At 47.3% G+C, this 27078-nt stretch overlaps 1 protein-coding gene across 2 annotated transcripts in view; it reads right to left on the bottom strand.

Annotated features, from left to right (window-relative positions):
- The window catches only part of LOC144611529 (tetraspanin-4-like), a 75198-nt gene that overhangs the window by 13449 nt on the left and 34671 nt on the right, over positions 1-27078 (bottom strand). The window contains exon 1 of one of the 2 annotated variants that reach the window (XM_078430668.1): positions 23966-24084. The exons of the other annotated variant lie outside the window; for it this stretch is intronic. The gene's annotated coding sequence lies outside the window, so the exon portion shown is untranslated. Of the gene's footprint in view, positions 1-23965; positions 24085-27078 lie in introns of those variants that run through there. 2 annotated transcript variants of the gene reach the window in all.

Genomic DNA, 27078 nt, shown 5'->3' with positions numbered 1-27078 from the left:
AGGACAGAGAAGATTAAAGGGTGAGGTTCAAAGGAGAGGGGGGAGAGAGAGAGAGAGAGAGAGAGAGATGGAGAGAGGTAGGGTTGGAACTCTGGAGGCTGGATCCTTGGAACCAAAGATAATAGAGCAGAGCAAGATAGACCACTCGACCCTAAAAACCGTAGTACGTCCGGGCACCATTTTAGTAGCCAGAAACTTGCAGAAACATTTAAAAAGAAAAATAACAAAAATCTGTGAATTGATAGATGAGATATATTCTGCATTTTAATGGTATCATCACACATACTGTTCCCCCAAAACACTGATTACACTGCGAGAGGCATAGCGAACAGCGGGTTTTGCTTACTAAAATGGCGGATGGTACGCTACTTTGCGTACTACACTTCAGTATAGGCGATTTCAACAGAGTGGTTCATCTTGCTCCTCTAGCATATTTGCTTGGAACCGAGGACACAGCTGTGAATGGTGGAGTTAAGAAAATGAGGCACAGATAAACCGGCCAAATTAACGGGGGGAGTTCTCGGAGGTTTGCTGGCTTGATCCGGGCCCAATAGTTCTGTATGCAAAGGGCCAGAGGCAGACAATATCACGGTCTGACAAGTCTATGAAAATAACCTATCATCACTTGCAGGCAGAGGAGATTAGTTTAACTTGGCATCATGAATGGCATGGAAGTTGTGGGCCGAAGGGCCTGTTCCTGTGCTGTACTATTTTCTACATTGACTCGGACTGGTTCCCACATGTGAACACCTGCCTCATAACTGTAAGGTGCAGAGCACACACTGTCCAAAGTTTCCTCAGTTAAGCCCCGACTCTTTGCCACTATCCCAAACTGAAAGCAGATTGCCAATCGAGTCCTGGAGTTTGACAGAACAGAGATCAACGTGACCCAGAGATATGATCTTCCAATTCCAATATTACTTTATTTCTTGGAGCGCAGGAGGCTGAGGGGCGATCTTATAGAAGGTAGATACAAAATGCTGGAGTAACTCAGCAGGTCAGGCAGCATCTCAGGAGAGAAGGAATGGGTGACGTTTCGGGTCGAGACCCTTCATCAGTCTGAAGAAGGGTCTCAACCCAAAACGTCACCCATTCCTTCTCTCCTGAGATGCTGCCTGTCCCACTGAGTTACTCCAGCATTTTGTGTCTACCTTCGATTTGAACCAGCATCTGCAGTTATTTTCCTACACATCCTGGCGATCTTATTGAGATGTTTTCAAAATCATGAGGGGAATAGGTAGGGTGAATGCACAGGGTCTTTATCCCTGGGAAGGGGAATCAAGATAGAGTCATAGAGTGATACAGTGTGGAAACAGGGCCTTCGGCCCAACTCGCCCACACCGACCAACAATGTCCCAGCTTCCACAGTCCCACTTGCCTGTGCTTGGTCCATAACCTTCTAAACCTGTCCTATCCATGTACCTGTCTAAATGTTTCTTAAACGATGGGATAGTCCGAGTCTCAACTACCTCCTCTGGCAGCTTGTTCCATTCACCCACCACCCTCTGTGTGAAAAAGTTACCCCACGGATTCCTATTAAATCTTTTCCCCGTCAACTTGAGCCTATGTCCTCTGGTCCTCGATTCCCCTGCTCTGGGTAAAAGACTCTGTGCATCTACCCGATCTATTCCTCTCATGATTTTGTAAGATCTAGAGAGCAAAGCTTTAAGGAGAGAAGGGAAGATTTAATAGGAACCTGAAGGATGACTTTTGTACACAGAGGGTGGTGGGTGTATGGAATGAGCCGCCAGAGGTAGTAGCTGTGACTGAATGATATTTGAATAGAGGGATATGGGCCAAACGCGAGTAAATGAGACTAGCTTAGATGGGACATTTTGGTCGTCATAGACGAGTTGAACCAAGGACCCGGGTGGCACGGTGGCGCAGCGGTAGAGTTGCTGCCTTACAGCGAATGCAGCGCCCGGAGACCCGGGTTCGATCCAGACTACGTGCGCCGTCTGTGCAGAGTTTGTACGTTCTCCCCGTGACACGCGTGGGTTTTCTCCGAGATCTTCGGTTTCCTCCCACACTCCAAAGACGCACAGGTATGTTGGTTAATTGGCTTGGTAAATGTAAAAAAATTGTCCCTAGTGTGTGTAGGATAGTGTTAATGTGCGGGGATCGCTGGTCGGCGTGGACCCGGTGGGCCGAAGGGCCTGTTTCCGCGCTGCATCTCTAAACTAAACTAAAAGACCCATTTCCGTGCTGCATGGCTCTATTTGAACAAAACCTTCCTTGTGATCCCTCTGGTTTACAATCTGCCAGACCGTCACATCCTCAGCACTGCACCAAGAGAGTGATGTGCTGCTGTATTATGAAGGAGACAGTAAACCGAGGTGGGCTCACTCAGGTAAAAGATTCCAGCGTGCCATTCTGCAGAGGGAGAGAGATGACACCCTCAGCACACTGGCCAGTATTTCTCACTTCACCGCATCACTTTGGAGGTGCAAGGGAACTCTCGCCAATATTTACCTCATCAACGTTGGGAGCCTGCTGTGCGCAAATTGGCTGCCACATTTCATATAACGCAACAAGGTACAAGGTGAGGCTGTCAGGTGTTTTGAGCTATTCCAATCTTGTGAAAGATACGGCACAAAAATAACTTCTATCTTTTCCTCTTCTGTTCACGGTCCCAGTGTTTGGGACAGAGAGAAGGCACAGACCTAAACAGACTGATGATTCACCAATTCAACACGAGATATGACTCACAAGACAAGCTGGGAAATAAACCTCTCAGAACAGTAATACTGACAACACAAGGCCCAGCTGAATTAAAACTTAGGCCAATGGTCAGCTGTTTGATGATGATGATACTTTATTGTCACATGTACCTAGGTACAGTGAAAGTCTTTTTTTTTGCATTCAAAGTGCACAAAAGAGTCGCTACAAAGGTACAAAAAAACTCTTTATATAATATTGGTCCCTTCTTCATCCCACCGCCATCCCACACTGGTCCCACTTTCTTCTCGACGGTTCCCCCCCACGCTGGGTCCCCCTTTGTTCTCGGCGCCCCCCCCCCCCCTCCCCACCACATCCCCCCAGTTCCCCCTTTGTTCTTGGCACTTAAAGAGAAGTATAGTATGTATTATGGAACCAGTGTGGTCGGATTGGCAGTAAGGCGAACGACTTGAAGGATTGTCCGTTCAAATTCTGCCTTCAAATCATCTTTCCTGAGGAGATATTAAAGCAAACTGGCCAAGCCCGCTGGATCTGAGAAGAATGAGAGGCAATCTCATGTAGGCGGGCGGGCAGGAGAGTTGGGATCAAGGCATCAGGGAGACATTTACAGCCAAGGAGGAATTTTGGAATCTCTGAAATTGTAAAGCCCAAAAGGCCGTGTGTCTCATTAGTGAATACATTGAAGACTCAGATCATCACACTTTTAGATGTGCCAAGCATGAAGAGGGTGTGGATGAGGTGAGAAAGTGAACTGGGAGGGCCTGCAGGATCAGTCATGATTTTATTGAATGGCGGACCAGACTCAAGAAGCTGTACAACCTCCTCCTGTTCCTATTTAGACAGCATATGGGATGCCTTCCTTTATTAGCCAAGGCATCTATATACTAATACTCTCGTTTGTTTGTTCCTGAACTACAGCCAAAACGGTACACAATAGCATGACAATTATAGGCCCACCTTACTCACCGTCGTCCCTTTGGTGCCAATGGAAGAAGTTTCATTGAAATTGGTGTTATGTTTTTAAAGTTATTCACATTTTAAAGTTTAAATCTATCTCCTAGAGAGGGAAGGAGGGAGGGAGGATAATGGGGGTTGAGGGGGATGGAGTGGGGGGGGAGGGGAAGGGGAGGGTGAGGGAGAGGGGGAGAGGGAGGGGGGGGGAGAGGGAGAGGGGGAGGGGAGGGGAGAGGGAGAGGGAGAGGGAGAGGGAGAGGGAGAGGGAGAGGGAGAGGGAGAGGGAGAGGGAGAGGGAGAGGGAGAGGGAGAGGGAGAGGGAGAGGGAGAGGGAGAGGGAGAGGGAGAGGGAGAGGGAGAGGGAGAGGGAGGGGGAGGGAGGGAGAGGGAGGGGGGAGGGGGTGCTGCACCAATGCAGGAGAGGTTTGGGCCCAACAGGTCCACTTGGTCTAGTAAGACTATAAAAGTTGAGACACAATGCAAGAACGAGTAAGGCCGCAGCTCTCAGTAAGACCACATCTTCTTTCTACTTCGTCCTAGGCAGCCCCTTTGGACCGATGAGTAATGAATACTGTTCTGGTTACTATGTTACAGGAAAGATGTGATCATGTCGGAGAGGAGAGGCGGAGGAGATATATGAGACTGTCGCCAGGGAGAAATCCGTAGGTATGTGGAAAGTTAGGTAAGCTGGAGTTTAGTTTCTATGGAATAGAGGAAAATTATGTTGGTAGAGTAAATAAGGAGGACCTGTTTTACCTCATCAGAACAGCATGGAGTTAAATTAAGATCACAAAATGCTGGAGGAACCCAGCGGCTCATGCAGTTTCTCTGGAGAACACGGATAGGTGACGTTTTGGGTTGGGGTCCTTCTTCAGATCGTCTAAAGAACAGTCCATGTTCTCCAGAGATGCTGCCTAACCCATTGAGTTACTCCAGCACTGTGCGCCCTTTTGTGTAAACCAGCGTCTGCAGTTCCTTATTTCCACATAGATTTAAAGTAATTGCAGAATTGGAGAGGAGTTAGGAATTTTAATTTTAAAAAAAAATTGTCAATAGACAATAGGTGCAGGAGGAGGCCATTCGGCCCTTCACGCCAGCACAGCCATTCAATGTGACTCTGCTATCTTTAAGAGCTCTATCTAACTCTCTCTTGAAAGCATCCAGAGAATTGGCCTCCACTGCCTTCTGACGCAGAGAATTCCACAGATTTACAAATCTCTGGGTGAAAAGGTTTTTCCTCATCTCCGATCTAGCCTACCCCTTATTCTTAAACTGTGGCCCCTGGTTCTGGACTCCCCCAACATTGGGGAACATATTTCCTGCCTCTAGCGTGTTCAATCCCTTAATAATCTTATATGTTTCAATAAGATCCCCCCTCATCCTTCTAAATTCCAGCGTATACAAGCCCAGTCGCTCCAGTCTTTCAACATATGACAGTCCCGCCATCCTGGGAATTAACCTTGTGAACCAACGCTGCACGCCCTCAATGGCAAGAATGTCCTTCCTCAAATTTGGAGACCAAAACTGCACACAGTACTCCAGGTGCGGTCTCACTAGGGCCCTGTACAACTGCAGAAGGACCTCTTTGGTCAACTCCTCTTGTTATAAAGGCCAATACGGTTTAGAGCTCAGTGGGCGAAAGAATAGTAATGGGAAAACCCCTTGTTACATTGAAACCGTATTTGGAGGTGTTATGCTGCTGTTAGTAGGAATCTCATTGTTCCATCGTGGGTACATATGACAAGTAAACATTCTTGAATCGAAGAACCGTCACCTGCAGGGCCACAGAGGGTGGGATTTGGTGGGCTAGCTCTTTTGTTGACCAACACTCGGGAAGAACAGTGACGCAGCGGGTAGAGCTGCTGCCTCACGGCGCAAGAGACCCGGGTTCAATCCTGACCTCGGGTGCTGTCCGTGTGGAGTTTGCGCATTGCGGTGCTCCGGTTTCCATCCCACATCCCCAAGGACGTGCGGGTTTTGTAGATTAATTGGCCTTCTGTAAATTGCCCCTTAGTGTGTAGGGAGTGGATGTGAAAGTGAGATAAGATAGAACTAGTGTGAATGGGTGACTGATGGCACAGACCCGGTGGGCCGAAGGGTCTGTTTAACCCTGTATCTTTCAATTAATCAAATGACGCAAGGAGGTAAGTGACCTTGGAAGATCAACATCTGAAGCACTGTTATGTTCTGTGGTCTGGAACCAGGAAACAATAACCAACAATGCTCAGTCATATCCATTAGCGAACTTAGTATGACCTCTGCCTGACGTCTTGGAGTCTAACACGACAGTGGTTTATCAAATCAAGATGGGATAATATCGACGCCAATAAAAAATGTTCTTTCCATTTTCCTGTAAATAAATAAAACAACTGTATCTCAACTCGAATAACTAAACACAAACATCACTCTCTCCGTTTTCTCAGTGTCCTCGCTGAATGAAAATCATTCTGCATTTGTCGAGCGCCTTTCCCAGCCTCACGCTGCTTCACGTGGTTGCACGGCTCATGAGGCCCTCTTTAAAACATTGTCACAGCTGAAATGGGCACAGCAATGGGCAATGGGCACAGCAATGGGCAATGGGCATAGCAATGGGCAATGGGCAATGGGCATAGCAATGGGCAATGGGCATAGCAATGGGCAATGGGCATAGCAATGGGCAATGCAAGATGAATGCAAGGAGGCACGGCAGTCGAGTCGCTGCCAGAGACCGCGGTTCCATCTTGACTGCGGGCGCTGTCTGCACGGAGTTTGTACGTTCTCCCCGTGACCTGCGTGGGTTTTCTCCGGGATCGTCGGTAGTCTCTCACACTCCAAAGACATACAGGTTTGTAGGCTAATCGGCTTGGTATAACTGTAAATTGTCCCTCGTGTGTAGAATAGTGTAAAAGGTGTGTGGGGATCGCTGGTAGGCGCGTACTCGTTGGGCTGAAGTGCCTGTTTTTATGCGCTGTATCCATAAAGTAAACAATCTAATGTAGGAAACATGGCATCCAATTTGCAGCTAGTTCCCCAGAAAAGCAAAGTGATAAATGAATAGTTCTGGTGAAAGGTGCTGGAGGACACAAAGTGCTGGAATAACTCAGCAGGCAGCATTCCTGGGGAACATCTATATACTAAAACTCTTATACATTAATGACTTAGACGAAGGGATTAAAAGTACCATTAGCAAATTTGCAGATGATACTAAGTTGGGGGGTAGTGTGAATTGTGAGGAAGATGCAATAAGGCTGCAGGGTGACCTGGACAGGTTGTGTGAGTGGGCGGATACATGGCAGATGCAGTTTAATGTAGATAAGTGTGAGGTTATTCACTTTGGAAGTAAGAATAGAAAGGCAGATTATTATCTGAATGGTGTCAAGTTAGGAGGAGGGGGAGTTCAACGAGATCTGGGTGTCCTAGTGCATCAGTCAATGAAAGGAAGCATGCAGGTTCAGCAGGCAGTGAAGAAAGCCAATGGAATGTTGGCCTTCGTAACAAGAGGAGTTGAGTATAGGAGCAAAGAGGTCCTTCTACAGTTGTACCGGGCCCTGGTGAGACCGCACCTGGAGTACTGTGTGCAGTTTTGGTCTCCAAATTTGAGGAAGGATATTCTTGCTATGGAGGGCGTGCAGCGTAGGTTCACTAGATTAATTCCCGGAATGGCGGGACTGTCGTATGTTGAAAGGCTGGAGCGATTGGGCTTGTATACACTGGAATTTAGAAGGATGAGGGGGGATCTTATTGAAACATATAAGATAATTAGGGGATTGGACACATTAGAGGCAGATAACATGTTCCCAATGTTGGGGGAGTCCAGAACAAGGGGCCACAGTTTGAGAATAAGGGGTAGGCCATTTAGAACGGAGATGAGGAAGAACTTTTTCAGTCAGAGGGTGGTGAAGGTGTGGAATTCTCTGCCTCAGAAGGCAGTGGAGGCCAGTTCGTTGGATGCTTTCAAGAGAGAGCTGGATAGAGCTCTTAAGGATAGCGGAGTGAGGGGGTATGGGGAGAAGGCAGGAACGGGGTACTGATTGATAGTGATCAGCCATGATCGCATTGAATGGCGGTGCTGGCTCGAAGGGCTGAATGGCCTACTCCTGCACCTATTGTCTATTGTCTATTGTCTATTGTCTTGTTTGTTAGTTTGTTCCTGAACTACAACCAAAACAGTACACGATAGTGCGATTATTCTAGGCCCACCTTACTTAACGTCGTCCCTTTGGTGCTAATGGAAGAGGTTTCATTGAAATTGGTGTTATATTTTTTAAGTTATTCGTATTTTAAAGTGTAAATCTATCTCCTAGGGAGGGAGGGAGGGAGGGAGGGGGTGGAGAGAAGGGGGAGGAGGGAGGATAAGGGGGGTTAAGAGGGATGGAGTGCGGGGGAGGGAGAGGGGGGAAGGGGGGAGGGGGGAGAGACGGGGGGGGAGGTGGAGAGAGGGAGATAGGGGGTCTGTGCAGCACTAGCACAACCTGGCTACGTGCACAGCTCGGTGTTGTGGAACTGAGAGTGGAAAGTTTGTCATGCTAAATGGAATGTATTCTCTCCCGAGTCTGACAAATAAATTGCTCAAAGAGGGCCCTCTCTCTGCTTAGGATGTGTGTTCCAAGTCTTCCTGCAGGCACTTTGAAAGATGAAAGAGCTTTACTCCCTCTGTTTTTCCTTTACCTTTTCCATTGAAAAGAAGGTTTCCACGGGCAGAAAGACGATCCCAGCAAAGCGCCGTGGAGCGCAAACAGGGCAGAGTGAGATACGTAGGACACTTCTGACCATCCACTGCATCCTGACCTGTCCCCAGCCGTCTCCACTATGTCTTGCTGCCGGAACCCGATAGACCGGGACGAGAGAGTGAGGCCGACGATCTGTGCAACTCCCCCTCACTTAAATCCAAGTCAAGCGCAAGTCATGACTTCAACCACGGCCAGCATATGGGGATCCCAATCAGCGGTCGAAATAATAAGATTGAAAGTGGTCATCTTCCAACCCGAAAGACGAACAACAACAACAACAACAACCTTTTCCAAGAAACCTGCCTCTTCCCGCTCACTATTCCACTGCTGCAGGTGTTCACACTGCTAAATTATTTGGCATTAAACGTGTGAATAAACAAGTTGATTCAAAATAAAATGTGTCTTCCTCTCTCTCATATACTGTATGTGCAACTATTTCAGAAAGCTGGAGACACAAGAGACTGCAGATGCTCAAATCTCAAACAAAAAGACAAAGTGCTGGAGGAACTCTGTGGGCCAGGATAAAGGAGTCTAAAACTAGAGGGCGCAGGCTTAAGATTTTTTTTTTAGATTTTAGAGACACAGCGCAGAAACAGGCCCTTCGGCCCACCGGGTCCGCGCCGCCCAGCGATCCCCGCACACTAACACCCACCAGGGACAATTTTTACATTTGCCCAGCCAATTAACCTACATACCTGTACGCCTTTGGAGTGTGGGAGGAAACCGAAGATCTCGGAGAAAACCCACGCAGGTTCACGGGGAGAACGTACAAACTCTGTACAGACGGCGCCCGTAGTCAAGATCGAACCTGAGTCTCCGGCGCTGCATTCGCTGTAAGCCAGCAACTCTACTGCTGCGCCAGCGTGCCGCGCTAAGGTGAGAGGGGTGAGATTGAGGAGTAGGGTTGCCAACTTCCTCACTCCCAAATAAGGGACAAACGGTGAGGTCACCGCCCCGCGCCCCACGAGACCTCACCCAGCCAGCGGCCGCGTGCTTCCGCTCCACCAATGACAGCAGCATCTCTGGAGAACATGGATAGATCATAAGAGATAGGAGTAGAACTGGGCCACTCGGCCCATCAACGCCATTCAATCATGGCTGATCTATCTCTCCCTCCTAACCCCATTCTCCTGCCTTCTCCCCATAACCTCTGACACCCGTACTAATCAAGAATCTATTTGTACTTCAGATATATCCACTGACTTTGCCTGCAGAGCCTTCTCGACTCAAAACGTCACCTATCCATGTCCTCCAGAGATGCTGCCTGACCTGCTGGGTTACTCCAGCATTTTGTGTCCAACTGAGCTGCTTTGTCCTGAAAGAATGTAGAACAGAATAGTACAGCACAAGAACAGGTCCTTTGTTCTGTACATGATACTAAGATCACCACTTATCTACCTGCGCATAAACCTATATCCCTCAATTCCCAGCGATGGTGTTGAGTTTCTGGAGTATTTTTGGCTCTGAACATATCCAGCCAAGTGAATAGTATCCTATCACACTTCTGACTTGTGCCATGCAGCTGGTGAATGTTTCCTGCATTACAACACATCATAAGTATTTTATTAGCTGTAAAGATGCTGGAACGCCTTGTGAAAGATTCACTCGAATGTTCCACCTTTTCCTTGTCTGTTTCTATTTTTGACATAGGAATCACAACTGCTATTTTTCCCCATTTGGCCCTTCCTGACGATAATAACTCAATATTACAGATTCCCCTTAATACTTTTGCCTACGTTTCGATGGGACTCAGTCAAGTTTTTCTGGTTAATAACTGCTTAGTTTAGTTTTTTTGGTTTAGAGATACAGGGCGGAAACAGGCCCTTCGGCCCACCGAGTCCGCACCGGCCAGCTAACACAACCCTACACACACTAGGGACAATTTTACACATACACCAAGCCAATTAACCTCCATACCTGTACGTCTTTGGAGTGTGGGAGGAAATGGGAGGAAACCGAAGATCTTGGAGAAAACCCACGCTGTCACGGGGAGACAACACCCGTAGTCGGGATGGAACCCGGGTCTCCGGAACTACGAGCGCTGTACGGCAGCAACTCTACCGCTGCGCCACCGTGACTGACCGCCCTGTGAGGTCCCTCGAGATAGTTGACTGCATTAAAACATTACCTACACATGCGTCTATCAGTCTGAAGAAGGGTCCCGTACCGGAAACGTCTCCTGCCCATGTTAGAAGGATGAGAGGGGATCTTATCGAAACGTGTAAGATTATTAAGGGGTTGGACATGTTAGAGGCAGGAAACATGTTCCCAATGTTGGGGGGAGTCCAGAACAAGGGGACACAGTTTAAGAATAAGGGGTAGGCCATTTAGAACTGAGATGAGGAAAAACTTTTTCAGTCAGAGAGTTGTGAATCTGTGGAATTCTCTGCCTCAGAAGGCAGTGGAGGCCAATTCTCTGAATGCATTCAAGAGAGAGCTAGATAGAGCTCTTAAGGATAGCAGAGTCAGGGGGTATGGGGAGAAGGCAGGAACGGGGTACTGATTGAGAATGATCAGCCATGATCACATTGAATGGCGGTGCTGGCTCGAAGGGCCGAATGGCCTCCTCCTGCACCTATTGTCTATTGTCCAGGGATGCTGCCTGACCTGTTGCTATTCTAGCACTTTGTGAGCTTTTTTTGTAAGCCAGAAACCGCAGTTCCTTGCTTCTACTTATATACGAGCGAACTTTCATGTGAAAGCCTCTCAAAATTGTATCTACCTCCATCACCACCCTTGGCAATGTGTTCCAAGCCTCCCCTACTCTGTGTAAAAAAAAACTTGCCTGGCCCATCTCCATTAAACATTCCCTCTCTTGCCTTGTAGCTATGCCCTCTAGCGTTGGACATTTCTGATTTCCACCCTTTATCATGATTTTATATACTTCCGTCAGGTCTCTTTCATTCCAGAGAAAACAGTCCAAGCCTATCCAACCTCTCTTGGTAGCTGAAGCTCTCTAATCCAGGTAACATTCTGATAAACCTCCCCCTGCACCCTCTCCAAAAGCCTCCACATCCATCCAATGATGGGGTGAATGGAACTGCATGCAATACTCCAAATACAGCCTAACCTTCAGAACGCCATTTGTACGGAACTTGTCGTAAACATTGTTAACAATGAGGCCAATTGAGCGCTTGAAGCCAAGTTGGTGTTCTTGTTAATAATAATAATAATAATATTCATTTATTGTCATTGCAACGAGTACAACGAAATTAAAAAATAGCCAATCCTGACGGTGCGTACAAACATATATGCAATAAATGCAAAAACAAATAAATACATAAATACAATTAAATACAATTACATTAAGATTTTTTAACGGTGTTGCCTAGTGCAAAGGTAGTGTTCAGTTCTCGTATGGCCCTGGGGTAAAAACTGTTCTTAAGTCTGTTTGTTCGGGATTTGATCGACCTGAAACGTCGACCAGAGGGCAGATGAACAAACAGACGGTGACCGGGGTGGGATGGGTCTTTTATTATTTTGCCTGCTCTACTGAGGCAGCGTAGGCTGAACAGGTGCTCCAGGGAGGGCAGTGGGCAGCCGATGATCTTCTGGGCCGTCGTGATGACCCTCTGAAGGGCCTTCCTGTTACAAGATAACCAATCAACGCACATCAAGCTCTCAGGGACAGCAAAGTTTAGAGATACAACATGGAAACAGGCCCTTTGGCCCATTGAATCCGTGCCTGCCATCAATCACCCATTCACGCCAGATCCCAGTTATTCCACTTTAGTACCCACTCCCTTTTCCACTCGGAGCAATTAACCTACAAACCCACACGTCTTGGGGGTGTGGTAGGAAACTGGAGCACCCGGGAGAGATCCATGTTAATTAGTTCACACAGGCAGTTCCAGCCTGCAGTGGACCAAAACCATTTGGACTTAGCAGTAAAAGAGTTCTGAAGAAGGGTCTCGCCCCGAAACGTCACTTATTCTTTATCTCTAGAGATGCTGCCAGACCCGCTGAGTTACTCCAGCACTTTGTGTCTATCTCTGGTGAGTTACTCCAGCACTTTGTGTCTATCTCTGGTATAAACCAGCATCTTCAGTTCTTTGTTTCTACAACCATGTCTTACTGACCAAATTCTTTTTTATTGATGTTGGCTGAGACACAAATATCAGCCCAAGGCACCAAAGATAACTCCACTGATATTCGAAGAGCAATCCTCTGCATCCACACAAGGGGTACTTAGACACTCCGTATTAAATATGCAGGAAGGAACTGCAGATGCTGGGTTAAACCAAAGGTAGACACAAAGAGCTGGAGTAACTCAGCGGGTTTCGGACTGAGGAAGGGTCTCGACCCGAAACGTCACCCATTCCTTCTCTCCAGAGATGCTGTCTGACCCGCTGAGTTCCTCCAGCTCTTTGTGTCTGTCTCTGTATTAAATATCCTGGCTGGAAGTTGATGTGTCTAACCGAATTCCCTCAGCACGCCAATGTGATCATTAATGGAGACATCATGTCGGGTCTCTGGAATGGTGCTGAAAACCACAACTTTTAAACAGCCAGGAATGCAGCCCATTGGGCCACAGTGGCAGCCCACTGTGTTTATTCGTACACTCTCACCTAATACGAAGACACACTAGATCCTGAAGCACTGAAACAGCGTTTTCCCTGTAATAAACAAAGAACTGCAGTTGCTGGTTAATACACAAAAGGACAGAAGTGCTGGAGTAACTCAGCAGGTCAGGTAGCATCTATGGAGAACGTGGATAGGTGGCCTTTCGGGTCGAGACCCTTCTTCAGTAGAAAAAGTGTCTGAATGCTCTTGCCCTGAAACGTCACCTATCCATGTTCTCCACAGCTGCTGCCTGACCCGCTGAGTTACACCAGCATTCTGTGAAACGTCACCTGTCCATGTTCTCCAGAGCTGCAGCCTGACCCGCTGAGTTACACCAGCACTCTGCAAAACGTCACCTTTCCATGTTCTCCAGAGCTGCTGCCTGACCCGCTGAGTTACACCAGCACTCTGTGAAACGTCACCTATCCATGTTCTCCACAGCTGCTGCCTGACCCGCTGAGTTACACCAGCACTCTGTGAAACGTCACCTACCCATGTTCTCCAGAGATGCTGCCTGACCCGCTGAGTTACACCAGCACTCTGAGTCCTCACCTGCAAGTGTGTGTTTGTACTCCTTAGCATCAAGGACTTCAGCTTGCAAGTAGTTAATGTGATGTCTTATAAATAAATCTCTACTTGAGGGGCAAGAGAGGGAGGCAAGAGAGCGATTAATTGTCAAATGGACAAAGGAATAATTAAATTCTTACATACGGCAGCTTAACAGGCCCATAAACACAATACACGCAGATAATGTATAATCATTTTTTAAATTCAATTAAAAAACCATATTACTAGTGCAAAAAAAAGTCGCTCCTTAGTGCAATCAAAACAGTCCATACAAGTTTGCCATGACATAAACTTTTGAATCATCACGTGAGTTCATTTGAAACTGATACTGCAGCTTAGACTTGCCCTGTTGAGGAAGGGGGGGAACGAATTCACATTCTTACAAAATGTAGGTGAGGGGTAAAGTCTATGGGAAGCTCAAACATTCACAAAGCTTTCTCAAAGATGGCACACTGCTGGGAGTGATCAATGGTGAAGTTAGCGTTGGCCAAGCACCGTAAACAATCTTTCGGCCGCCAGCACAGATTGCAACCATCCACTTCCAATGTTAAACATTCAAGTCACAGCAGAGTAACGGGCTCCGGGCTGCAGCCGGGAAACGGGAGGCCCCTCCAGAGGATCAGGAAGAGGGTGGAGGCAAGAGCCAGGAAGGAAACACCATGCAGGGAAAAAACAGAGGCCAGCGGCAGGAAAGGGGTGGGAAATCTGTGGGGGAGGGAGGCCGGAGAGGCAGGAGGAACACGATTCCATCAACTTGTTGACACAAAGTGCTGGAGTAACTCAGCGGGTCAGGCAGCATCTCGGGAGAGAAGGAATGGGTGACATTTCAGCTCGGAGACCCTTCTTCAAAAGAAGGTCTGAAGAAGGGTCTCGACCCGAAACGTAACCCATTCCTTCTCTCCCGAGATGCTGCCTGACCCGCTGAGTTACTCCAGCATTTTGTGTCTGCCCTCAATTTAAACCAGCATCTTCCTTCTAATTTCTTTCCTTCCATTAACGGGTGTCAAGGGATATGGGGAGAAGGCAGGGAAATGGGATGAGGAGGCAGAGATCAACCGTGCTAGAATGGCGGAGAGGACTTGATGGGCCGAGTGGCCCTTTTCTACTCCAATAACTTGGAAAACTTGTGTAGATCCCGAGGGGCAAGTTTAATAGGGCAGCAGGAGGCTGGGAGAGATCCAACAGCCTGGAAAATGGGCGTCCATGTGAGATGCTGCACTGGAGAGCGGGATAGGAGCCAAGAGCGTTTGTCATACGTACCAAAACAGAGCAATAAAATCCTTACTTGCAGCACTGGTAACACAATAGTCAATAGGTGCAGGAGGAGGCCATTCGGCCCTTTGAGCCAGCACCGCCATTCAATGTGATCATGGCTGATCATTCTCAATCAGTACCCCGTTCCTGCCTTCTCCCCATACCCCCTGACTCCGCTATCCTTAAGATCCTATCTATCTAGCTCTCTCTTGAATGCATTCAGAGAATTGGCCTCCACTGCCTTCTGAGGCAGAGAATTCCACAGATTCACAACTCTCTGACTGAAAACGTTTTTCCTCATCTCAGTTATAAATGGCCTACCTTTATTCTTAAACTGTGGCCCCTTGTTCTGGACTCCCCCAACATTGGGAACATGTTTCCTGCCTCTAACGTGTCCAACCCCTTAATAATCTTATACGTTTCGATAAGATCTCTCATCCTTCTAAATTCCAGTGTATACAATAGTCAATAGAGTCACAAATGGAGTCATACAGAATGGAAAAAGGCCCTTCGGCCCAACTTGCCTATGCCAACCAAGATGCCCAATCTACACTAGTCTCGTATTAGCCCTATACCCTTCTAAACCTTGGATAGACACAAAGTACTGGAGTAACTCAGCGGGTCAGGCAGCATCTCTAGAGAACACGGGCAGGTGACTCACTGAGTCACTCTTGCACTTTGTGTCTTTTTTGGTAAACCAATACCTGCCGTTACATGTATCTCCAAGATTTGCTGTTAGTTTTTCTCCAAACCTGTTTCTTGAGGGATGGTTACAATTATATCCAAACGATTGCATGAGAAAAATCTGTTGAAATCTGTTGATCTCTCTCTCTCTCTCTCTCTCTCTCTCTCTCTCTCTCTCTCTCTCTCTCTCTCTCTCTCCTCTCTCTCCTCTCTCTCTCTCTCTCTCTCTCTCTCTCTCTCTCTCTCTCTCTCTCTCTCTCTCTCTCTCTCTCTCTCTCTCTCTCTCTCTCTCTCTCTCTCATTTAATGACAACTCTGTGTCGGCCGATTAATATGAGGCAGGGCGGGACGGGAAGCCAGTTTTCTAATATAGAAGGTGGTAAAAAACCTGGAGCTTCCATCCCTCATAAGGCTGTTATCTTGCAATTAATAAACTTCAGAATAGATTTTGTTGAGTTAAGTTCAAGGGTTAAGAGTGTTTTGTTTTCATATATTCATCGGGAACGGAACAATGGAATCAAACAGAGGATACAGCAGGGATAGTTGGATACAGATCGACCATGCTCCAACTGAATATAGCCCAGGCACAGGGGAGGAATAGCCTCATTGTGCACTTTCATGTGTGTAGATAGATGACCGCATTATCTGTCCAAAATTATTTGATGCTGTTAAATAACTCAGTATAACAAAAACCTGTGCAAATACTACAAATATGTGATCATCAGGTCATGTGACAGGAGCAGAATGAGGCCATTCGGCCCATTATGTCTACTCCGCCATTCAATCATGGCTGATCTATCTCTCCCTCCTGACCCCATTCTCCTGTCTTGTCCCCATACCACTGTGTGGAGTTTGCGTGTTCTCCCTGCGTGACCACATGGGTTTCCCCCGCTCCGGTTTCCTGCCACATCCCAAAAGACGTGCGGGGTTGTGGGATAATCGGCCTCTGGAAATTGCCCCGAGCGTGCGACACTGGGATAACATGCAACTAGCGTGAGCGGGTGATCGACGGCTGGCGTGGGCTTGGTGGGCCGAAGGGCCTCTTGCCATGTTGTATCTCTCTAGACTAACAAAAAAACCTCTTGACAGTGCAGCGTTAGACAATAGACAATAGACAATAGGTGCAGGAGGAGACCATTCAGCCCTTCGAGCCAGCACCGCCATTCAATGTGATCATGGCTGATCATTCTCAATCAGTACCCCGTTCCTGCCTTCTCCCCATACCCCCTGACTCCGCTATCCTTAAGAGCTCTATCTAGCTCTCTCTTGAATGCATTCAGAGAATTGGCCTCCACTGCCTTTTGAGGCAGAGATTTCCACAGATTTACAACTCTCTGACTGAAAATGTTTTTCCTCATCTCTGTTCTAAATGGCCTACCCCTTATTCTTAAACTGTGGCCCCTTGTTCTGGACTCCCCCATCATTGGGAACATGTTTCCTGCCTCTAACGTGTCCAACCCCTTAATAATCTTATACGTTTCGATAAGATCTCCTCTCATCCTTCTAAATTCCAGTGTATACAAGCCTAGTCGATCCAGTCTTTCAACATACGACAGTCCCGCCATTCCGGGAATTAACCTAGTAAACCTACGATGCACGCCCTCAATAGCAAGAATTGGTTCCCTTGGTTATACATGGGGAATATTTAGCGGGACCTTTGTGCTCAACTCCTCTCCAACACAGGATCCTTCTCACTCAGAAACAAGAACTCTCTCTCGCGCTCTCTCTCTCTCTCTCTCTCTCTCTCGCGTTCTCTCTCTCTCTCTCTCTCTCTCTCTCTCTCTCTCTCTCTCTCTCTGTCTCTCTCTCTCTCTCTCTCTGTATCTCCCCCTCGACCCACAGTTCCCTTTGTCCCCTCTCCAGTAAAAGTCCGTTGGTTGTTTAGTTTTATAGGAGAGAATGACTTTGCCAACATATTTCCCTTCAAGAAACAAGTAGAAAGATTTTTTTTAAAAATTGGAATAGTTAAGCCATTTATAACCTTCAGTGCTCAGCAGTAAAGCTGGGAGATCTATAAGACTTAAGGTGAACCCACAGCTGTTTTTAATTAAGCTATGTATGAGAGGAAAAAAGTATGTTGCCCAGTTGTTGATTCGTCCACTAATAGCCTCCAGCCTTCCTCTCTCCTGGTTAGTTTAGTTTTAGTTTAGAGACACAGCATGGAAACAGTCCCTTCGGCCCATCAAGGCCGTGCCGACCACCGATCGCCCTTACACTAATTCTATCCTACACTCCAGGGACAATTTGCAGAAGCCAATTAACCTACAAAATCTGCATGCCTTTGGGATGTGGGAGAAAACCAGAGCTGGAGAAAGCCCACACGGTCATAGGGTGAACGTACTGACTCCGTACAGACAGCACCAGTGGTCAAGATCGAACCCGGGTCTCTGGCGCTCTAAGGCAGCAACTCTACAGCTGCGATACAGTGCCCCCTCTCTGACTGTTTAACTCTTTCCTTGTTCCATCTAACTGCAGCATTTGTGACCAGTGTAGCCCGGTCATTGGTCTTATTTCACCTACTCTCCCACCTCTCCCAATCCGATTGGTGTCCTGGACCACATAACTCGACGGAAACCAAAAGAGGTGCAGGGAAACTGACAAGGTGAGGAACAAAGCACAGAGCCGAACGGCCCTCGGCTGTGCCAGAGCACTGCACGATGAGTGAGAACGTTCTTCTATTCACTAACGAAGTGTGGACAATGGTGACCAAGTCTGTCCTTGAACTGAGTGCTTTGCTGGCCTTTCTCATAGTTAAAAGTTGGCGATACTGCTGTGAATTTGCAAACCAGGAGACAAAGGAAGATTTCCACCTCCGAAGGATATGATTGAACAAGATTGTTTTTTACAAACAATCCATGGATTATTTACTTCACTAGCATTATTCAATCTTGTCACCTCTGGGCCCAGGGTTCATCTCAGGAACGTTAGTCCTGGCTGTTGATAACCTGGCCACAGTACCATGGCACTAATTTGAAGAACAGGGAAGTTCTTGCTGGGCATTATTTATTCTTCAATCAAAATCAGAGAGGCTGTTTTGTTTACGGAAGTGTCGGAAACGACGAAGGATGATGTGTTGGATGCAGAAACTGGTGGGGCTGAGGGGGAAAGACAGATCAGCCATGATTGAATGACGGAGTAGACTCGATGGGCCGAATGGCCTAATTCGGCTTCCAACTTCTTAGAGGGACAAGTAGCCTATAGCCACACGAGATTGAGCAATAACTCATGAACTTACAAACTTTAGACAATAGACTGAAGAAGGGTCTCGACCCGAAACGTCACCCATTCCTTCTCTCCCGAGATGCTGCCTGACCTGCTGAGTTACTCCAGCATTTTGTGAATAAATACCTTCGATTTGTACCAGCATCTGCAGTTATTTTCTTAGACAATAGACAATAGGCGCAGGAGTAGGCCATTCGGCCCTTCGAGCCAGCACCACTAAGATGGAGATAAATAACCAAATGAAAGATCGATGAATTGAGGGCTCTGGAGAACTGGCATAGAAGAGGTGATGAGAGTGTAGATCAACCAGTATTATACTGAATGGTAGGGCAAGCTTGAGGGGCTGAGTGGCCTACCTCTGCTACTTTTTCCTCTGCCTTTGGTTCCTACTGCTGCAGTCGGGCTTACACCCAGAGTAAAACAAAGTGCTGGAGCAACTCAATGTGCCAGGCAGCATCTGTGGAGGGTACTGGATAAATGATAGTCAGGTCGGGACCCTTCTTCAGACTGGAAGGTCTGGATGTCAAATGTTGTCTGTCCATTGCCTCCACAGACGCTGCCTGACACACTCGAGTTCCTTCAGCGCTCTCGTTTCCTTGCTCAAGATGAGAGGGGATCTCACGGAATAATGAAATTCTACCAAATAATGAAAGGCCTGCACAGAGTGGATGTGGAGACGATGTTTCCACTGGTGGGAGAGTCTAGGACCAGAGAGCACAGCCTGGGAATAAAAGGATGTACCTTTAGAGAGGAAACAAGGAGGAATTCCTTTAGTCAGAGGGTGGTGAATAGACAATAGACAATAGGTGCAGGAGTAGGACATTCGGCCCTTCGAGCCAGCACCGCCATTCAATGTGATCATGGCTGATCATTCTCAATCAGTACCTCATATCCCCATATCCGCTATCCATAAGAGCTCTATCTAGCTCGCTCTTGGATGCATTCAGAGAATTGGCCTCCACTGCCTTCTGAGGCAGAGAATTCCACAGATTCACAACTCTGACTGAAAAAGTTTTTCCTCATCTCCGTTCTAAATGGCCTACCCCTTATTTTTAAACTGTGGCCTCTTGTTCTGGGCTCCCCCAACATTGGGAACATGTTTCCTGCCTCTAACATGTCCAACCCCTTAATAATCTTATAGGTTTCGATAAGATCTCCTCTCATCCTTCTAAATTCCAGTGTATACAAGCCTAGTCGCTCCAGTCTTTCAACATATGAATCTGTGGAATTCATTGCCACAGTCAGCTGGGTATTTTTAAAGCGGAGATTGATAGGTTCTTGGTTGACAATAGACAATAGACAATAGGTGCAGGAGTAGGCCATTCAGCCCTTCGTGCCAGCACCGCCATTCAATGCGATCATGGCTGATCACCATCAATCAGTACCCCGTTCCTGCCTTCTCCCCATACCCCCTCACTCCGCTATCCTTAAGAGCTCTATCCAGCTCTCTCTTGAAAGCATCCAACGAACTGGCCTCCACTGCCTTCTGAGGCAGAGAATTCCACACCTTCACCGTGTGGTAAGAGTGTCAAAGATTAAAGGGAGAAGGCAGGAGAATGGGGCTGAGAGGGATAAATAGATCAGCCATGATCGAATGGCGTAGTGCTCTCGATGGGGCGAATGGCCTTCTTCTGTTCCGATGTCTTATGAATTCAGTCTGAAGAAGGGTCTCGACCCGAAACGTCACCCATTCCTTCTCTCCTGAGATGCTGCCTGACCTGCTGAGTTACTCCAGCATTTTGTGAACAAATATCTTATGAATTTATGAACTGAATCCAGCAATTGCCGTCTCTTGTGACTCCTGAGAGCAAGGAGCATAAAACAGTTCAGTGCAGAAACAGGCCCCGAGTCCCACAATTAGGGTTGCCAACTGTCCCGTATTGGCCGGGACATCCCGTATTTTGGGCTACGTTGGTTTGGCCCGTACGGGACCGCCCCTTGTCTCGTTTTCGTAGGGTTGCCGTCTTCCTCGCCCCCAAATATGGGGCAAAGGGCGACGTCAGAAACAGCAGCTTTGCAGGTCCCTCGGTAAGAAGCACAGTAATAAAAGGCAGGCACGCACGCACCATTTTGCGCGAGGAACGGTACCTGTGGAGGCGGGGGAAGGGTTAAAATCCCTGAGCCCAAGGGAACGGTGTTGGCTTTGTGCAGAAAAGTGCCTCTTCACAGTGTGGGGCTTAACAGTCGGGAGTGAACTCACTCCAGCCGGAGAGGCGGCCAAAGCAAAACAAACACCAGGGCCGAGCGATCCAGCGCGAATCTCTCGCCCAACAGCACACACACGGGGGGGGGGGGGGGGGTACCACACAAAATCCCTGCCCCACCAATCCTCACCATCAGCCCAGCATCCCCTCCCTGCTTGCACCCCGCACCCCACCTCCCCACCCCCACCCCCTCCCTCAAAGTGAATGCCTGCACCTCCCAACATCCCAACACCCCTCCGCCATGATTGAATGGCGGCGTAGACTTGATGGGCCGAGTGGCCTAAACTCTGCTCCGGTAACTTATGAACTTGTGAGACGGAGGGAATTGATAGAAAGAGATAAAGTCCTGAGATGTCTGAACAGTGGGGGGGGGCAGAGGATGTTTCTTCTCATGGGTGAATCTAGCACCAACTCCGCAATCCAGCATCAACTCTGCAACTTAAACCTAGTTTCAAAAAAGTTAAACTTCTGGAAACGTGAACAACACAAGAAAACGGGAGCAGGAGTGGGCCACTCGGCCCCTTTTGCCTGTCCCACCGTCATGGCTGATTCTCCCCAATCCTCGTCTCCTCTTCTGTGTCAGTTCCGCGATCTTTCACAACATATCTATTTCCTCCTTAAAATAACCCGGTGATATAACCTCCACACGGCGCTCTGGGATAGAGAATTCCAGAGAACAGTAAAAAAAAAAAAGCCTTTACCCAGGCTGGAAATGTCAAAGACCAGAGGGTGAAAGGTGAAAAGCTTAAACGAGATGTATGGGGGCAGGTCCTTTTACACAGATGGGGGTGGTTGCCTGGAACTTGCTGCCACAAACGGTGGTAAAGGCAGATACGATAGTGGCATTTAAGAGAATTTTGGATAGGCACTTGGATTATGCAGGGAATGGAGGGGTATGGATCAAATGCAGGCACTGTCCGTAACTCTGCAGTGCGGGTCATACAATACAATATACAATACAATATCTTTTATTGTCATTGTACAAGTACAACGAGATTAGAATGCCACTTCCATATCGATGCTATAAAATAAATAAATCACGGCAAAATTGAAAACAACAAAGGCGGGGGGGGGGGGGAGAGAAACAAGGTAAAGTGCAAAAAAGATTCATGCCGGGGTCAGTTGTGCCAGATGACCCTGGCGCAGAGACAGATCATGGCGGGCTCTCAGCGGGTCCGATTCCGCTATATCGTGACCCTTACGATGTAGGTATGTATCGTATATACGTGCGATATGTGATATAGCATATATCTTATAGGCTATACGATATATAGTGATATATGATACTAGTCTGAAGAAGGGTCTCGACCCGAAACGTCGCCCCATTCCTTCTCTCCCGAGATGCTGCCTGACCCGCTGAGTTACCCTCCAGCATTTTGTGAATAAATACCTTCGAATTGTACCAGCATCTGCAGTTATTTTCTTACACTAATGTGATACTATATATCACTATATAGTATATAGTGATATACTAGCTCAGGACCACTCTCTGGTTATTGATAGGATGGTTCAGTTGCTTGATAACTAGAGTCTACAGAAGGCTCTCGACCCGAAACATCACCTATTCCTTTTCTCCAAAGATGCTGCCTAACCCGCTGAGTTACTCCAGCATTTTGTGTCTGTCTTTCTGTAAATTGGGTGTATGATGGACATGGACTCTACCGCCCAATGGTTTGTTTCTACGCTGTGTAATTCTTATGGAACTTCAGATGAAAGGTGAAACCTGGAACGTTAACTCCTTTCCGCTCGCCACAAATTCTGCCCAAGTATTTCCAGCACTCACTGTCATACAGCATGGAAACAGGCCCTTCGGCCCCAACTTGCCCAAGGATGCCCCATCTACACTAGTCCTACCTGCCCATATTCCTCAAAGCCTTTCCTATCCATGTACCTGTTTAAATTTCTTATAGTTCCTGCTTCAACTATCTTCCCAGGTAGCTGGGTCCTTTAGAAAATAGACGCAGGAGGAGGCCAGGACCGTCATTCAATATGATCGTGGCTGATCATCCAAAATCAGTACCCCGTTCCTGCTTTCTCCCCATATCCCTTGAGTCTGTAAGCCCTAAGAGCTTAATCTAACTCTCTCTTGAATACATCACCACCACCCAACACACTCTGTGCAAAAAAGTTACCCCTCGGGTTCCTATTAAATCATTCCCCTCTCACCTTAAACCAATGTCCCTTGGTTCTTGATTCCCCTACTCTGGATATGCATTCACCCTATCTGTCCCCCACTCATGATCTTATACACCTCTATAAGATCATTCTTCATTCTCCTGCGTTCCAAGGAATAAAGTCTAGCCTGTACAACCTTTCCCTGTAGCCCAGCCCCCAGGTCCTGGCAACTGGCTCGAAAATATGCTGTTTTTATTTTACTGAAAAACAATTTTTTTTGTGGTTGTTTCTGGGATTTTGCCACTCGCAAAATGGACTGAAGCGACCCCCCTCCCCCCCCCCCCCCCCCGTTGTATCGGTAAAGGGACTGGAGAAATGTATTCTGTTGGCTTTGGGACCTCCTGATCTCTAAATCACGCCAAAGTAAAACATGTCACAAATTGCTGGAGTAACTCAGCGGGTCAAGGCAGCGTTTCTGGAGAACATGACCAGGCGACCCTGGAGGCTAGGACCCTTCTTAAGACACAAAAAGGTCAACTATCCATGTCCTCCAGGGATGTTGTCTGACTCGCTGAGTTACTCCAGCACTTTGTGTCTTTTTATAAACCAGTATCTACAGTCCCTTGTGTGGAAAGTAAAAAAAAACATGACTTTCCTTTTTGTTTATCGGCAGCATCAATTCTCTCTCTCTGTTCCTCTTAAATAAAAACTAGTCCCGGGGCAAAGTGAGTTGGTTTCAAAGACTTCGAAGAGGTCAGTTAGCGAATTGAAGACGTTTTGTTATCATTCCCACTTGTAGAAGGGTCCCGACCCGAAATGTTACCAATCCAATCTCTCTGGAGATGCTGCTTCCTGACCCGCTGAGTTACTCCAGCACTTTAAAAAAAAAAATCTTTATTTTTCTCTATTACTTTTGACTTGCCCCGTAATAAAATTGGTCTGAGAAGCACTGAGAACAACCACGACAAACACAGTTCCCCCCCCTCTCTGTGTAAACAGTCAATGTCTTACTTACAACTCTGGGATTCCAGGAGAGACAGTCTTTGAGTTGATTGTCCACAGCAGATCCCGTCGTGTGACTTCTCCACAGAGAGGCTGCTGAGGGTCTGGGTTTGTACAATCCCTGCCTTCAGTTACAGACAGGCGGGGGTGGGTGGGATTGGAAACGACTCCAATCTCAATGGTTTTTAAGGAGGGGAGTAAATGAAATTTTTAAGGAGGGGAGTAAATGAAATTGGAAAAAAAAGTTCTTGATTGGGAGTTTGAAAAATGAGGGACATCTTTCCAAGAAGAAGCTAATCTAAAGTATTTTAAGGAGAAAAAAATAATATAAACACTTTCAACCGAAGTAAAGCTCTTAAAGTTAAACCCCGACAAGAAAATGTACAAAAATGTATACAGAAAAGTAAATGTTTAGACAATGTGCGCATTATGTGTTAAGAATAAGCAATACAACATTTACAGAGAAGATGCACCAAACATTCAAGTTTTGAGGAATTAAATTAAAAGTCGTTTCCCTGTAAAGTTTAACAAACGGCATCTGAGCATAAGAATTATGAGGTGGTGGTGAACTCTGAGGAGCAATATTTTATTCTTGGGTCCAGTCCAGTGAGACCTTTAAATGTCAATCCTTGCAATTTTCCCATCACCTCATCATTTTACATTCCCTGATTGTACACTCGCTTTCCTTCAACAAATTCACCCTGAGTGTTTTTTCTAAATTTACATTTTGCTCCAATTGATTTATTTATCTCAACATCACAAAACATAAACCATTGATTATGTCACTTAACTGCAGCGAGCTTTTGTTTAGATTCTGGTCGGTGGGAGAGGGTGCAGTGACGACCTGTGGCCGGGAGGGGGAGCGAGCGATCCGTTGAGAGAATCCAGTGACTGTCTGCGGCCAACAGAGGGAGCACTAGTCATTGGAGAGGATGCAGTGGCGCCCTGAGGCCGAGAGGGGGAGATAGCGGTCGGTGGGAGAGTGAATGTCTGCGGCCGCCAGGGGGACATGGCGGTCCGTTGAAAGGATGCAGTGGCACATTGCGGCCGTCAGGGGGCGGAAACGGTCAGTGGGAGAGTGTGTGATGGCATCATGCGGCCGCCAGGGGAGCGGTACCGGTCTTTGGTAGAGAGTGCTGTGACTGTTGGCGGCCGCCAGGGGACGGTACCGGTCAGTGGGAGGGGGAGATAGTGGTCAGTGGGAGAGGGCGCAGTGACAGTGTGTGGCCGTCAGAGGGCGGTACTGGTCAGTGGGAGAGGGTGCAGTGATTGTGTGTGGGCCCCAGGGGGCGGTACTGGTCAGTGGGAGAGGGTGCAGTAATTGTGTGTGGCCCCAGGGGGCGGTACTGGTCAGTGGGAGAGGGTGCAGTGATTGTGTGGGCCCCAGGGGGCGGTACTGGTCAGTGGGAGAGGGTGCAGTGATTGTGTGGGCCCCAGGAAAGAGTTTGTGGAATGCTTCTGTTAGAACAGCCTGCCAGGGAGAAGGCAATTCTGATTTAGTGTTGTGTAATGAACCTGATCTGATAAGGAGACTCGAGGTAAAAGGCAGTGATCACAATATGATTTACTCTACAAATTGAGAGGGAGAAGGGAAAATCAGAAGTGTCAGTATTACAGTATAGCAAAGGGGATTACAGAGGCACGAGGCAGGAGCTGGCCAGAATTGACTGGAAGGAGGCCCTAGCAGGGAAGACGGTGGAACAGCAATTCTGGGAACAATGCAGAAGTTGCAGGATCAATTTATCCCAAAGAGAGTAAAGATTCTAAGGGGAGTAAGAGGCACCCGTGGCTGACAAGGGAAGTCAAGGACAGCATAAAAATAAAAGAGCAGAAGTACAACAAAGCAAAGAAGAGTGGAAGCCCGAGGATTGGGACTCTTTTAAAGAGCAACAGAAGATAACTAAAAAGGCAATATGGGGAGAAAAGATGAGGTACGAGGGTAAACTAGCCAATAATATAAAGGAGGATAGTAAAAGCTTTTTTAGGTATGTAAAGAGGAAAAAATAGTCAAGGCAAATATGGGTCCCTTGAAGACAGAAGCAGGGGAATTTATTATGGGGAACAAGGAAATGGCAGACGAGTTGAACCGGTACTTTGGATCTGTCTTCACTAAGGAAGATACAAGCAATCTCCCAGATGTTCTAGTGGCAAGAGATCCTAGGGTAACGAAGGAACTGAAGGAAATCCACATTAGGCAGGAAATGGTGTTGGGTAGACTGATGGGACTGAAGGCTGATAAATCCCCAGGGCCTGATGGTCTGCATCCCAGGGTACTTAAGGAGGTGGCGCTAGGAATTGTGGACGCATTGGTGATCATTTTCCAATGTTTTATAGATTCAGGATCAGTTCCTGTGGATTGGAGGGTAGCTAATGTCCCACTTTTTAAGAAAGGAGGGAGAGAGAAAATGGGAAATTATAGACCAGTTAATCTTACATCAGTGGTGTGGAAGATAATTATAAAAGACGAAATTGCGGAACATTTGGATAGTAGTAACAGGATTGTTCCGAGTCAGCATGGATTTACGAATGGGAAATCATGCTTGACTAATCTTCTGGAATTCTTTGAGAATGTAACTAGGGAAATTGACAGGGGAGAGCCGGTGGATGTGGTGTACCTCGACTTTCAGAAAGCCTTCGACAAGGTTCCACATAGGAGATTAGTGGGCAAAATTAGAGCACATGGTATTGGAGGTAGGGTACTGACATGGATAGAAAAGTGGTTGACAGACAGAAAGCAAAGAGTGGGGATAAATGGGTCCCTTTCGGAATGGCAGGCAGTGACCAGTGGGGTACCGCAAGGTTCGGTGCTGGGATCCCAGCTATTTACGATATACATTAATGACTTAGATGAAGGGATTAAAAGTACCATAAGCAAATTTGTAAATGATACAAAGCTGGGTATTTATTCACAAAATGCTGGAGTAACTCAGCAGGTCAGGCAGAATCTCAGGAGAGAAGGAATGGGCGATGTTTCGGGTGGAGACCCTTCTTCAGACTGATGCTTTTGTCCCGTCCCCCTGACATCAGTCTGAAAAATGTCTCGACCCGAAACGTCGCCCATTGCTTCTCTCCTGAGATGCTGCCTGAGCTGCTGAGTTACTCCAGCATTTTATGAATAAATACCTT

The sequence above is a fragment of the Rhinoraja longicauda genome, chromosome 40 (assembly GCF_053455715.1).
Source record: "Rhinoraja longicauda isolate Sanriku21f chromosome 40, sRhiLon1.1, whole genome shotgun sequence".
NCBI lineage: Eukaryota > Metazoa > Chordata > Chondrichthyes > Rajiformes > Arhynchobatidae > Rhinoraja > Rhinoraja longicauda.
Note: the sequence above shows the minus strand (reverse complement) of the source record. Positions and strands in the feature narration are given on the sequence as shown.